Source organism: Eretmochelys imbricata, chromosome 2, assembly GCF_965152235.1.
Source record: "Eretmochelys imbricata isolate rEreImb1 chromosome 2, rEreImb1.hap1, whole genome shotgun sequence".
Taxonomy (NCBI): domain Eukaryota; kingdom Metazoa; phylum Chordata; order Testudines; family Cheloniidae; genus Eretmochelys; species Eretmochelys imbricata.
The window spans coordinates 116,419,050-116,431,930 of NC_135573.1; positions in this window are offsets into that span (position 1 = coordinate 116,419,050).

Genomic DNA, 12,881 nt, shown 5'->3' on the forward strand with positions numbered 1-12,881 from the left:
ATGTTGCAGTGGTACCATGGAATATTAAAGTACTGCTATAATATTAAAGAGTTTGGGCAAAATACATATATGCAGATACTTGGTAACACAACTAAAATTTAAAAAACCTCACCAACCTCAATCTGGATTACTGCATTTGTTCTTTTTCTTGTGAGAAGGATTTGATGATCAAGAAGTTCAAGTCCACATTTTGCTTGTGGACAGTTTGCACCTGAAATCATGGTTACACAAATTTGGCCCCAGAGGGCCACTGGAAGCAGGTGCAGGATGACAAACTGTGTGCATGTTTCACCCCCGCTGCTCCACCAGTGCACCTTCAGCTGCAGACCTTATTGCCTGTGCTCCGCGAGTCATGCCAAACTGCGTTTTGTTATTGGAGGAGGAGACCAACAACTTCGTTCACTTGTGACCTAAATCAGGCTTTCAAACCCAGCCTCCAACTTTCCATGCCACCCAGCCACGCGGTTAGCTTCTTAAGGATTCTTTAGAGGAGATGGGCCAAGTTCTGCCCTCACTTCTGTGGTCCAAGTCAGAGAAGAGTTTGGCCTAATTAATCTAAAAATTACTGTGTAATGTGGTCATTCAAAGTGCAGCTGACAAATAACCAACATGCTGAGCAAAACACTTCACACTGTCACCTCTATATAGTGAATAGTGGAGGGTTATCAGAATCCTCAGCAAGGACCTGTAAGACCTTTGAAGCCTGCTTGACAGTTTTTTTTACTGGCATACCTATTTTGGTTAATGGTAATTTTTACACCAAAATACTTATGACTGCATCCACACTAGGGGTTGTACAGGTATATTGCTATAAAAGGTGCCGTATAGTTTATTCCCCTTTCAGCGTGGGAATAGCTATACCAATATAAACACCTTTATACTGGTATAACTACATCACACTCAGGGGGTTGTACCACTCTAACTACACTGGTCTAGTTAAAGCACTACAACTTTCTAGTGTAGACAAGCCCATAGGTCTTTGTCTTGCAGGCAGCGAGAACAGCTCTTGCAGAAACCCAGAGGCAAAGCTTACAGGGATCAAAATCTCAGTGGGTACCTGAGTAAGCACTCGATTTCACAATCAGCTGATAATTTCTATTGCTGTTAGTTCTTAGAGGAATGGGGGATGGCAAGCAGCCTTCTAGGTTCACACCCATTCCCCCTCTCCCAAAGGTTGCTTGACATCCTTTTGGCTGTGTAGGGTGCGAATCCTTTCAGAAATGAATCAGTCAATAAGGCTGTGTATTCCTTTCCCCAACATGGGCTGCAGGGTGTGGGAGTGCCACTTTTCACAGAACAAAAATGTACTGTGACAGATTCCAACAATCAAAAGAATAAAGGCATGCAAACACGATACACTTCAGTAAAATCAACCCAGGTGTTCCAGAGCATCTACTGTATCCAAGTCTTTGTTCAGTTGAGTTCATTCCCCTGCAGCATCCTGTTCAGATGCAAGTTCTATGGCTTTAAAGGCTTGTGTTTACCATGTAGCAGTGGGGCATGACCTGAAAAGGATCTTTCGGCACTTTGTCTGTGGACTGGCACGCAGACAACTAACCGCAACATTTGCCAGTTCTAGAAAACCTTCTGTGCTGGCCTGCCAGTTCTGAAAGATGGTAATAAAACCAGTGCATGCCTAACCCTTAGATACTTCTCATCTGCAGATCTAAATGGCTTTACAAGGGTGGCCAGTATCACTATGCCCATTTTTACTGATGGAAAGACTGAGGCACAGGAAGGTGAAGCAACTTACCCAAGGTCACCCAGTGTCAGATCTAGGAGGAACAGAACTCAGCTCTCCAAGTCCCAGCCAGGACCTTGTCCAATGGATTATCATCCTATTCAGTTCAACTGACTGATTCCTTGAACTTTCTGCAGGTGAATTCCATATTGCACTTTTGCTGGGATGCTGGAATAGATCTGATCCCCTGTATACAGACAGGAAACCTTGGAAGAATCAAAACTGGCCCTTGCTTCAAATTGGGCAGAAGCAGAAGGAAGAAAGGGAAGGAAATAAAACTTAGGAGAGAGAAAGGGGACCCTGCCCAGATTCCTTTGGGAGCATTGTGTCCCCTTCTCCTGTAAGTCCTCAGTTTATTTCCCCCTGCTCCCTCCAGTGCTCTCAGAGATCTGGTCTACAGGCTCAGCCTGAGCATGCCCAAGAACAGATCAGCTGGCTCCAGGTGCCCCCTCTGCCTCCTACACTCCCATCTCTCCCTCAGTGAGGGTGATAGGTCTATCCCATCCCACCTCTCCAGCTTTTCTCTGCACATGTGCAATAGGTGAAACACTAACAGAGTTTGAATCTCATGCTTCACAGAGGTTGTGTGTCTTTCATGACAGGCAATCAGGCCTAAACTTTTGCTGACCTCCTGTAAAGGGAACACTGACCACCAGTGCCACCTAGTGGTCAGGCCAGGGTAAGGTTGCCAATTGTGGTTGGACGTATTCCTGGAGGGTTCATCACATTCCATAATCTTTAATTAAAGATTAATCTTTAATTCCTGGAGACTCCAGGGTGATCCTGGACGGTTGGCAACCCTAGGCAGGGGTGCAGCAGGTGGTTGCCCCTTTTCAGTTATAGTCCTGTCCTTCAGCTCCGCAAAGGGCTTCAGGTCTTTTCCCTTAGCTTTGTGGAATTAACACAGCCTTCTGCCTGTCAACACAGCTACTTAGCGTATGTCCACACTACAGCTTATGTTGGCGTAAGTGACTAAGGCTATGTCTACACCACACTTTTGTCAGTGAAACTTTTGTCCGTCAGGGGTGTGAAACCCCCACCCCAGCCCCGACCGACAAAAGTTTTACTGACAAAAAGCGCTGGCGTGGCCAGTACTTTGTCGGTGGGAGTCTAAGGCTGTGGAGCAGGGCATCAGTAAGCTCAGAGGAGAGCCCTGCTCCCTCAAATGCGGGATCCTGCAAAGTGGTCTGCATCTCCCGGGACAGTCTGAGGATCGTAGCCAGGAGCTGCGCTTCATGACCACCGCGAAGGCGACCACCCTGGCTGCCGAGTCTGTAGCATTCCAGGCCATCTGGAGGGCGCCTGTCACTACCACTCTGCTTTCCTCCACCAAGGCGGCGAACTCCTGGACTCAGTCCTGTGGAAGGCCTCCTTGAACTTGCTAATGGAGTCCCACAGGTTGAAGTTGTACCTGCCTAGCAGGGCCTGATGGTTAGACACCTGAAATTGCAGGTGGGTCATCGAATAAATGTTTCTGCCAAACAAGTCCAGCCTCTTGGAATCTTTATTTTTCGGTGTCCCACTCGCCTGGCCCTCTCATTGGCAGACACGTCCAGGGACCCTGCTGGAGGGTGAGCATACAGGTACTCAAACCCTTTTGCTGGGACATAGTACTTCTTTTCCACCTTCTTGGAGGTAGGCAGAATGGAAGAACGGGTCTGCCACACAGACCTGGCAATTTTAAGGACCCCTGGGTGGACGGGCCGTGCAACCCGGGCCAGGGCAGAGGAGACTCTGACATTAAAGAGGTTGTTGGACTCCTCTGCTAGCTCCTTGACCTCCAAGTTCAGATTGGCAGACACCCTTTTGAGGAGGGCCTAGTGCTCCTTGAAGTAGTCGTGGGGGCTGCTTGTCTGGGAGGGGCCCACCACCGCTTCATCCAGAGATGACAACAATCCCTGCAGTGCAGGGAGAGGGGCGGCTTCCCCTTGCTTATCGGGGGACAGCTCCTTGGGTGTCAGAGCCTGCCATCGGATTCGGCACTGGGCTCGAATTCCAGTGGCAACGGTGCTGGAGGCGGCTTGTCCCATGCAGCCAGGGAGGAATGGTGGGAGTATGGGACTGGCCTAACAGGTACACCCCAGGTGTTCCGGTACTGCCACTGAGCAGGATCCGCGCCGGTCTCACAGATCAGTGGTGATTCACCTTTCTTTGGTGAGGAGCTGAACTCTCCTTCTGACTCAGTGATCAGGGAGGAGCCGTAGAGGCCTGAGTCTGCCGACTGACCCTCGTCAGCAACCGGTAAGGAGAGGGCGAGGACTGGTGCCTCCCCGAATAGAGGTACCGGGGACTTGGAGATCAGTGCTGCAACTGGGAATGATCCTGCACGGGGGGGGGGGGATTGACACCTGGGAGATCGCCTAGGCAATGGGTGACCTGTGCTGTGGCGGTCTCTGGCGGGAGGTCCACCGGTACTGTGGGTATGGGGATCGGCGTCACAACTCAGGTGTCCCGTGCCTCGTAGGTGGAGATCGTGGTGTGAGGGGCCTGGGTCTTCTAGCCAGGGACTGAGGCTGTGGTGCTGGGGTCTGAGGTAGCGGCAATGGGGACCAACACCTGCAGTCTGGGAACCAGGGACATTCCACTGTTTTAGAGGGGCTGTCCCATAACTGGCTTGCCTTAGATGCCGGGGCCTTAGCCGGGTCCATTGCTTGGCTTGGCATCTGCAGTGCCATCCAGCCTACTTGTTCTTTGGCCATCAGGGCTGCTTCGGGCATTGAAGGTCCTACGAGGAGGTCCTGCCTCTCCCAGGGTCGGATCCCTAGATGGACTAGGAGGTCTAACCACAGCAGTACTCTCATGTAGCTCCGGGGCAGGCATGTGGCCTGACACAGGTCCTTTGCCTGAAATCCCCTTCCCCTCTGGTGCCAGAGAGCCTGTCGACTACTTCTTAGGCACCAGGCAGGGGGAAATGGTGCCAGGTGGTTTCTGGTGCTGTGATGTGCTGCGCGTGGACTCAGAGGTGCCAGGTGTGCAGTCTGATCGAGAGGGCTCCAAGGCAGGATGAAGTGCAGCCTTCATGAGGAGGGTCCTCAAGCGGATGTCCTGCTCCTTCGGAGTCCGAGGGTGAAAGTTTTTGCAGATCCTTTCTTTGGGACTCCCCCAAACACTGTAAACAGCTCTCGTGGGGGTCACTAATGGGCATCAGCCGCTTGCACGATGACCATGGCTTAAAGCCTGGGGACGGGTCATGCCCCACTCCGAGCGGAAGTCCCAGCTGGGACTCTAACTACCAAACTAGATTAACACTTAATGGTCTAACTAAGTACCTAAAAATACAAAGGAGACAGAAAAATGGGTTGTAAGACCCGCGAACGTTCTTGCGATGCAAGACAAGGCACTCTGACCAACCGTCGCCAGCGGTAAGAAGGAACTGAGAGGGTGTCGGACCAGCAGTGTCTAATATACCGACATATGAGCGCAGCACTCCAGGGGGTGCGACAGCTGCTGTACGGATACAGCAAAGGCAAAAATCTCTGATGACTGGGCACATGGGCGCCCACACACCTAGACTGGAATTGACATGAGCAAGTACTCGAAGAAGAAGAAGCAGCAGCAGCAGCTAAAGTATAAGAGTACTCATCATGCTGTCTAGATGTTATGGAGAGGAGTGTCACAGAAATAATATAGATGAGATATAAATGTGTTTGTAAATGTCCTAAGAACTCAAACAACAACAGAAGTGTCCTTTGTTCTCCCTAGACTCCTTTATATATATATATTTCAGAATTAATAAAAGTTTCCCTGGCTCTTAACAATACTCAATTGCTACAATATACATAGAAGAAGAAAGGGGCTAAGTGAATGCCCTGGGCTCAATAACCAGTGTTTATCTCCATCACCTTAGATAACTTGGAAATACCTGTCAATGTTTCACTTGTGCAGGGTGCAGGTATCTCTTTCTGTGGAGCTGACATTTTGCTGACACTTCATCAGACAGGATCCACCTGCTGAAAAGCAATGTGAGGAACAGGAAATGCATCTACCAGTTAGACAGGATAGAAAAGGCACAGTCTTTCTAGCAGGTGCTTTCGAGTAAATCCCTTTCCATTTCCATTTCTGGTTTTATGTTTACCCCAGCTGGGAAGTTTCTTTTCTAATGCATTTCTTGTTTCCTAACTTACCTCCTCAGGCTTGTCCCAGTGGCAGCTGGCCCATTTTATTACCATTGCATTGGGTTTAAGGCATGTGTGTTTGGCAATAAATACATACATACAATTAAGGGCCAAACATTCTGCCATCAGGTACACTGGTGTAAATGCAGACAGCCCCATTGACTTCAGTGGAGTTATTCTGGTTTTACACCAGCATTAGCAGGGTAGAATCTGACCCGAAAGGCTCAATCCTGCAAGAGACTAAGCTCCCTCCACCCTCCCTGAGGGAACTTCACAGGATTAGCCCTGTAGTAGACGACTCTTTTCTGTAATTCGATTTAGTGTTTAAAAATCTCTTTTCTACTGCCAGGCAGTTTTCCTTTAAAGTGACAATATGGAAGTGCCGCCCCTCCTCATTACTCTTCTGTCAGTTCTGCTGAATCCTATTTATACTCTGGTGTCTGGGAGATGCATTGTGCTAGCAATAAAACAGGCTGCTAACAAGGAAGTGTTAGCAAATCACATAACATCCCACTGCTGCAATAGTTCACTGAAGCACTGCCACAAGGAGCCTTTCTAAGCAAAACAGAAGTGGCAGCAAGGGAATAGCTGCCATCTCTTTTAATTAAAAGTATGTTAATTAAAGTGAGTACCTTCATCATCAGGCAATGGCTTTTGCCAGGCAGGGCTGACATGCCTGCTGGAAAAAAGAAAAAAAAAGCACTATAATGATACCAAGAGAGTCTGGAGGACATTGAAAGACAAGCACTATGCTGGGTACCATCACCAGATCCACAAGTGAGGACATAATCCAATAGCCAAAACAGGGTAGGCATTCAGTGCCAAAACCTACCACCCCTGTCCTCTAGTCACCACACTGATCAGTTTCAAAAGGCATTCCTTCCTCTCTCCTGTGACCCAGGAAGGGCACTCCGGGATTTGAACACTGGGGGACCGCCACACTAGCAGGCCTCATGGGATAGGTCTACACTGCGATAAAAGAACTACAGCAGCGAGCCTCTGAGCCTGGGCCAAGTGACTTGCACTCACGGGGCTAAAAATGGCAGTGTAGGTATTCAGGCTGGGGCTGGAGCCCAGCCTGAGACCCTCCCCCCTCACTGAGTTTCAGAGCCTGGCTCAAGCCCAAATCTCTACACTGCTATTTTTAGCCTCGTAGCACAAACCCCACTGGCCTGAGTCACTTGCTGTGGGTTCTGAGACTTGCTGCTGTGGGGTTTTATTGCAGGGTAGACATACCCAGTGGCAGTTTCAGTCATGACTTGTGCTCATTCTACAAGATTTGAGGGATAACAATCTAGAGCCAGGAGTCTGAATTCTTGGGATATAGAGCTGGCTCTGCCACAGACTTGCTGTATGACCTTGGGCAACTCACCATGCCTTCGTTTCCCCTTCTGTGAAATGAGGATAATACTATCTATGTACCTTGCAGGGGTGTTGGAAGGCTTTGTTCCATAAAGCCCTGTGAAATCATCAGAGGCAATGATGCTGCAGATGTGCAAAGTATTATTATTTCTATTGTTCCTGTTACCATAGAGCCTCAGAGGCCCAGTCATGGACCAGCACCCCACTGCATTCTCTAACAACTTCCTTCCACTGAATATTACGTGAGTAAGGGGAAAGAGAAGGAGAATGTAGCTCTGAAACCCAGGCAGGATGGAGCACACTTGGGGTTTGTCCACATTTTTGCAGTGGTGTTGCTATAACAATGTACTACTGCAATCTCCCCAGTGTAGAGGCGTGGTACTGCTCTAAGGTGGGGCACTCGCGTAACAACAAGTAAGTGTAGCTACGCCAGGGCAAAGTTCTCTCAAGTTCATGGCACATGGCAATATTTTAGAACAGCACATGAAGAATGCACTTTCCAATTCAAATGGCAAGTGGGGCAGACAGAGAGAAAGTTATTGCTTAGTATGATTTGTTATTTCTACAGCTGTAACCCCTAGGAGCTTCAGTGCGGTAGGTGCTGTACAAACAGAACAAACGGACAGTTCCTGCCCCAAAGAGCTGACATTCTAAGCAAATTAAAGAAATTGCAATTCTGAAGGACAAGGAAGGGATTCAAAATCCAGAAGACATTCAACCCAAACTCCACGACTTACATAGTGAGACCCTGTATAGTTCTTAGTGGAGCTGGAGACACTTAAAGGGACACTGTTAGTTAAAAAATCATTTACAGAAAAAAATTCTTTATACACTTGCATTGCCTTAGGTATGAAGAACTTTAGAAACACTGTGCTTTCCACCATCTATGCTTGTTGCTTTCCTCTCAGGGTGGATAAGGAAAATAGAGTAATTCATTTCACATGTCTTTGTTTACAGTCAGCACAATGTTTGGGTTGCAAATGCTGCATGAAAATGTTTGCTGGTGAATAAAAATAACCCAAACTCACTATTAGGACAAAAAAATAAATAAAAATAAAAATAAAAACCACCCCAAAACTTTTCTTTAGGTTGTGGGGTTTTAAAGAGCTTGGGTGTTTTTATTTGTTATAACACTGAAATTTGAGGCCACCTGTGAGCTGATGACAGCCCTTTCTGCATACACAGATCCTCTACACTTGAGCTAATGAGAGGAAAGGTGAGCAAACAGCTATGGATATATGTCCAGATTAGGATAGAAGATAGTTTTTTTTAGAGTGTGTTAACAAGCCCAGTCTAATTTACGGTAAGTTGACACTAACATGTGCTACAATACAACTTACCTTGTCTACACTATAGTTATATGACATTTATATTAGAACGTGGTAATTAACACATTCTAACCTCCTCCCCCCCTCTACTTTTTATCCTACTCTACACAGACCAGTCCTATAAAGGCAAGTTCACCAGAAGGAATAGCAGTGAGTATGTTTAAATTGGAAGCTATTTGGGACAGGGACTATCTTTTTGTTCTCAATTTGTACAGCGCTTAGCACAAGGGGTTCCTGGGTCTATGGCTGGCGCTCCTAGGTTCTACCGCAATACAACCAACATCCAATAATTATAAAGGTGTATTAATCAACAAAGAGCATTTTGCATAGTTCGGACCTGATTCTCTGAGGTGCTGAGCACCTCCTGCAATGTACTTAATGCTTTCACTTTAATTGACTTCAGAGAGGCTTGAGAGCACTCATGCTGCTCCCATGATTGGGCCCTTAGCAAGGGCTTCATGAGTATGCCTGGTGAATTCTGTTTACCTGAACGTTCTTGAGCCTGTTCTTCTGCCCACCCCTAGACTCAGAAGAGAGGCTATCAATGCTTAACATACTTGAACAGTTCTCTGTGTACATGCTGCTGACAGAAGTGTTTTGCCGCTTGCTTACCTCTACTGCTCAGATTGTGTATCATAATAAGACTGTCTCTCAAGGTTCAGGCTGGCATGTTATACTAACCAGGACACATCTTTATCAGTGACTTGGCCATGTTCCATATTCTGTCATGGGTTGTATGCATAAGAGAATTACTGCCTGAAAACTAGCCCCTGGCAAATTATTTTGCACTTACCACATTAATCTTCAGTCATAAAATTATGGAAATGATCAGGCCTTTCATATTGAAAGGGAAAATTCTCCTTTTCAATCTGTATTGCTTACCTCTTATCTACTGGGTTGCCCAATTAATATTTGTAAATTGGTTTATCATTCTCTGATGATAGGCACTAGAGAAGTTCAAATGTGGTTATTATTCACAGTGTAGATCTCTCCATGGCATATTCTCCACTCCTGCGTATAGAACATCCCTTTGGGTCAATGGCAGTGCTCTGAGCAGAACAAGTGAAAAACGTGGAGTGAGGCGAAGCAGACTGCCTTAGGGATTGGAGGGGGAGAGTTTTCTCTTCAGTTTTTACTGTTGGGAAGATCACTGCAAGAATTTCCACTGCTCCACTTTTTGAACGAGTTGTGGAGATGTAGCACATGTTGCCTTGGTCCACGCCACTAACTTACTTCGATATAAGTACGAATTATTCACACCCTTGAGCGACGTAGCTGTACTGGCCTAAGCACTGGTATAGACAGCGCTATGTCGGCGGGAGAAGCTCTCCCGCCGACATAGCTACTGCCTCTCAGGGAGGTGGATTAGTTAAGCCAATGGGAGACATTCTCTCCCGTTGGCACAGAGTGTCTTCATTAAAGTGCTACAGCTGCATCGATGCAGTGTTTTAAGTGTAGAGCTGCCCATTGTTACAGCTACATTATCAGTGGCTAGAAAGTGCCTGTTTTGTCAGCAGGATTCCCTTTCTCCAGGGGATACTGGACGTGTTAGGATTTATGTGGGTTTTAAGGGTGCTCTGCACTCCTGAAAATCCTCCTGCTGCAGGGATTTGTGATTTGACTGCCATAGAAAAATTCCTTCTTCTCTGGAGGGGCTCCCCCTCCCCCTGCTTGTAGGGTCTCTGGAAGGAGCTATGGTACATTGGCTGTATTTCTAATGTCCCCCACATACACCTTGGATCACCCAGGGTCTTTTACAAAATCATAAATACTTTCTAACACACAATACAAGTAGTAACATTTCACAAACTCTTGAAATTTGAAACAGAACGAATTGAGGGGATTGATACAGCAGAAAATGGAAAAGGGAACTAAATGTGAAGCCTCCACGATGCTACTCAACTAAACCTTAGGGGCAAAAAAAGTTTTTTTTTGTTTGCTTTTTCATAAGGCAAGGTGATCTGAATAGATTCCAAAGGGGGCAAGCTCTGCCACTAGGGCCTACCACAGGAGAAGCACAACTGATAATCAATTGACTGGTTTGTCTGCACTGAAAATTTAAGCTGGCTTCAACAGAGTTTTCCCCTTAACACACACTGTGTTCATACATCAACACGCCTCTAGTCATGCTGCACAGTGAGGCGGCCACCATGTCCAGATAGACCCTAGTTAGAAAGAAGCAGGATAAGCTACGCCAAGGTTAACTTCAGTGAAAACTGGGTGGCCACTACCAGTCACAACAATCAATAGCTGTTGGTCCTTCAGTCCCTTCCCACAAGCTCCTGAGCACCCAGTCCTGTGTACTAACTTGCCATCTAATTACACTCTGATCCCTCACTGCAAGTGGCTTATCATCATATGCCTCTGCTCAGTGTTCTCTGACCCATGTGGCTTCCAGTTTCTATACCTTCTGTCATTGTGGGTATTCGATACAGCAACAAGATGAATGCCCAGTAAGAAGCTCATGTATCAGCAAGCAGTCCCTTGGCCAGAGGCTAACACCGAAGTCTTGGTGCACCTTTGGGCTGAAGCAAGCAAAACCTATGACCGTGGCCTCTCAAAGAGGAGCCTCCATCAGTACAATATATCTCAGCAGCTGCTGGCTGATCACAGGATCAACCAGAGTGGACAGCACTGCAAGGAAAATATAAAAGGGCTCAAGGTGAGCTACCAGAAGACCATTTCCAGGTCTGATAGTGCTCTGATGGAGCTCCATTTCATCATCTGTAGAAGTGGGAAGGGTGTGTGTTGGAATTTTGATGTCTGCAAGGATATGGAACTCTCTCCGGAGCAGGAGGGAGAGGACCTCAGCCCCAAATCACAGTATCTTAGTTGATCTAGACCAGGAAGAGTACAGCAGGGTGGTGAGTCCCCATAAAGAAGAACCAAGGAAGAACATAGCCATAGTGATCCACAAGGCCCTGCATAAAGACGGAGCAGTATCCTTTCCGGTTAGTGTACTTGCTTGCTTTCTATGGTGGCCTTAGGGTGGGTACACGTTTCCTGTCAATTGCACTGGTACAGGATCAAATCCCACAAATATTGCTGGGATATTTTCAACTATTACAATCCAGAAGGCCAGCACAGCATTAACAGCCTTGCAAACCTTCATGCCTACTGTGCCAACTGTGGCTTTACCAACCATCAACTGATTGGCATCCACAGACTGTTACAAATCTGTTGGTGGCCTCCACAGGGTGAAAGCCACACACTTCTTCTCCTCTCATCCCATCATCTGCAAGCATGCATCATCTTCATCTGTCTGAAGTGGCACTAAAGTCCACCTGCTTACCATCTTCTTGGATGCAATCCATCCATCGCTTCCTCAGCTTTCCTGGGGGTCTCTTTCCTACCACTTTCTCCTGCCAGGCTATCTTCACCATGTCTTCTTCATTCATCCTCTCTTTGTGTCTGAACCAGCGAAGTCATGCTTCCTAGATTTTGTCAGCCACATTGTAGACTCCAACTTCCACCCGAATGCTTTCATTTTGAAATCTGTCTCTTCATGTAACTCCTCTTATGGCACAAAGAAACCTCATCTCAAACCCCTATAGAGCTTGAACCTGCCATCTCTTTACCACCCATGCTTCTGCACCATACCCCAACAGTGGGGTGCGCTATTGTTTTATACAATTGGGTTTTTAGTCTCAGTTGCATACAATTGTCATATACAACACTTGAGATATTATTCCACACTCTTCCAGCACTCCCCGTTTGGACTGTATCTCACGTTCAAGATTGCCATCTTCTGTGACCCACCCACCAATGTACTTAAATTGGTCAGTCTAGTTTAGTTGCACAGTTAATCTCTATGCCCAGTTTCCCTGTGGCACTTCTATTAGCCAATATGACCTCAGTCTTAATCATATTCCTTTTCATCCTGTGACAGTTTAGCTGGTCATACCACTGATTTACTATTTCCTCTAGGTCTTTTTTTTTTTTTTAAGGCTGTTTTTTAAAGCAATTTCAATGTCATCTGCATATAGCAGCTTCTCACCTTTTCCCATTGGCATCCTCCCGTTGACATAGTCCATCAATGTGATAAAAAGCAGCAGACTGAGTGCCAACCTCTAGTGCAGTCCAACTTTCACTTCAAAGGGACTTGTCATTCCAAAAATATGTTTGGATCACTGTTTTGGATCACTCACCATAGCTATTAAATCATTAGACAATCCATATTTCCTCAGTACTGGTGTGAGAATCCTTCTGGCCATTTTATCATATGCCTTTTCTAGGTCTATAAAAGCACAGAAGCCATCCTATGGGTACTCTAACTGTTTCTCGATCACTGACCAAATGACAAAACGTGGCATCTGTGGTTCCTCATATTTTCCC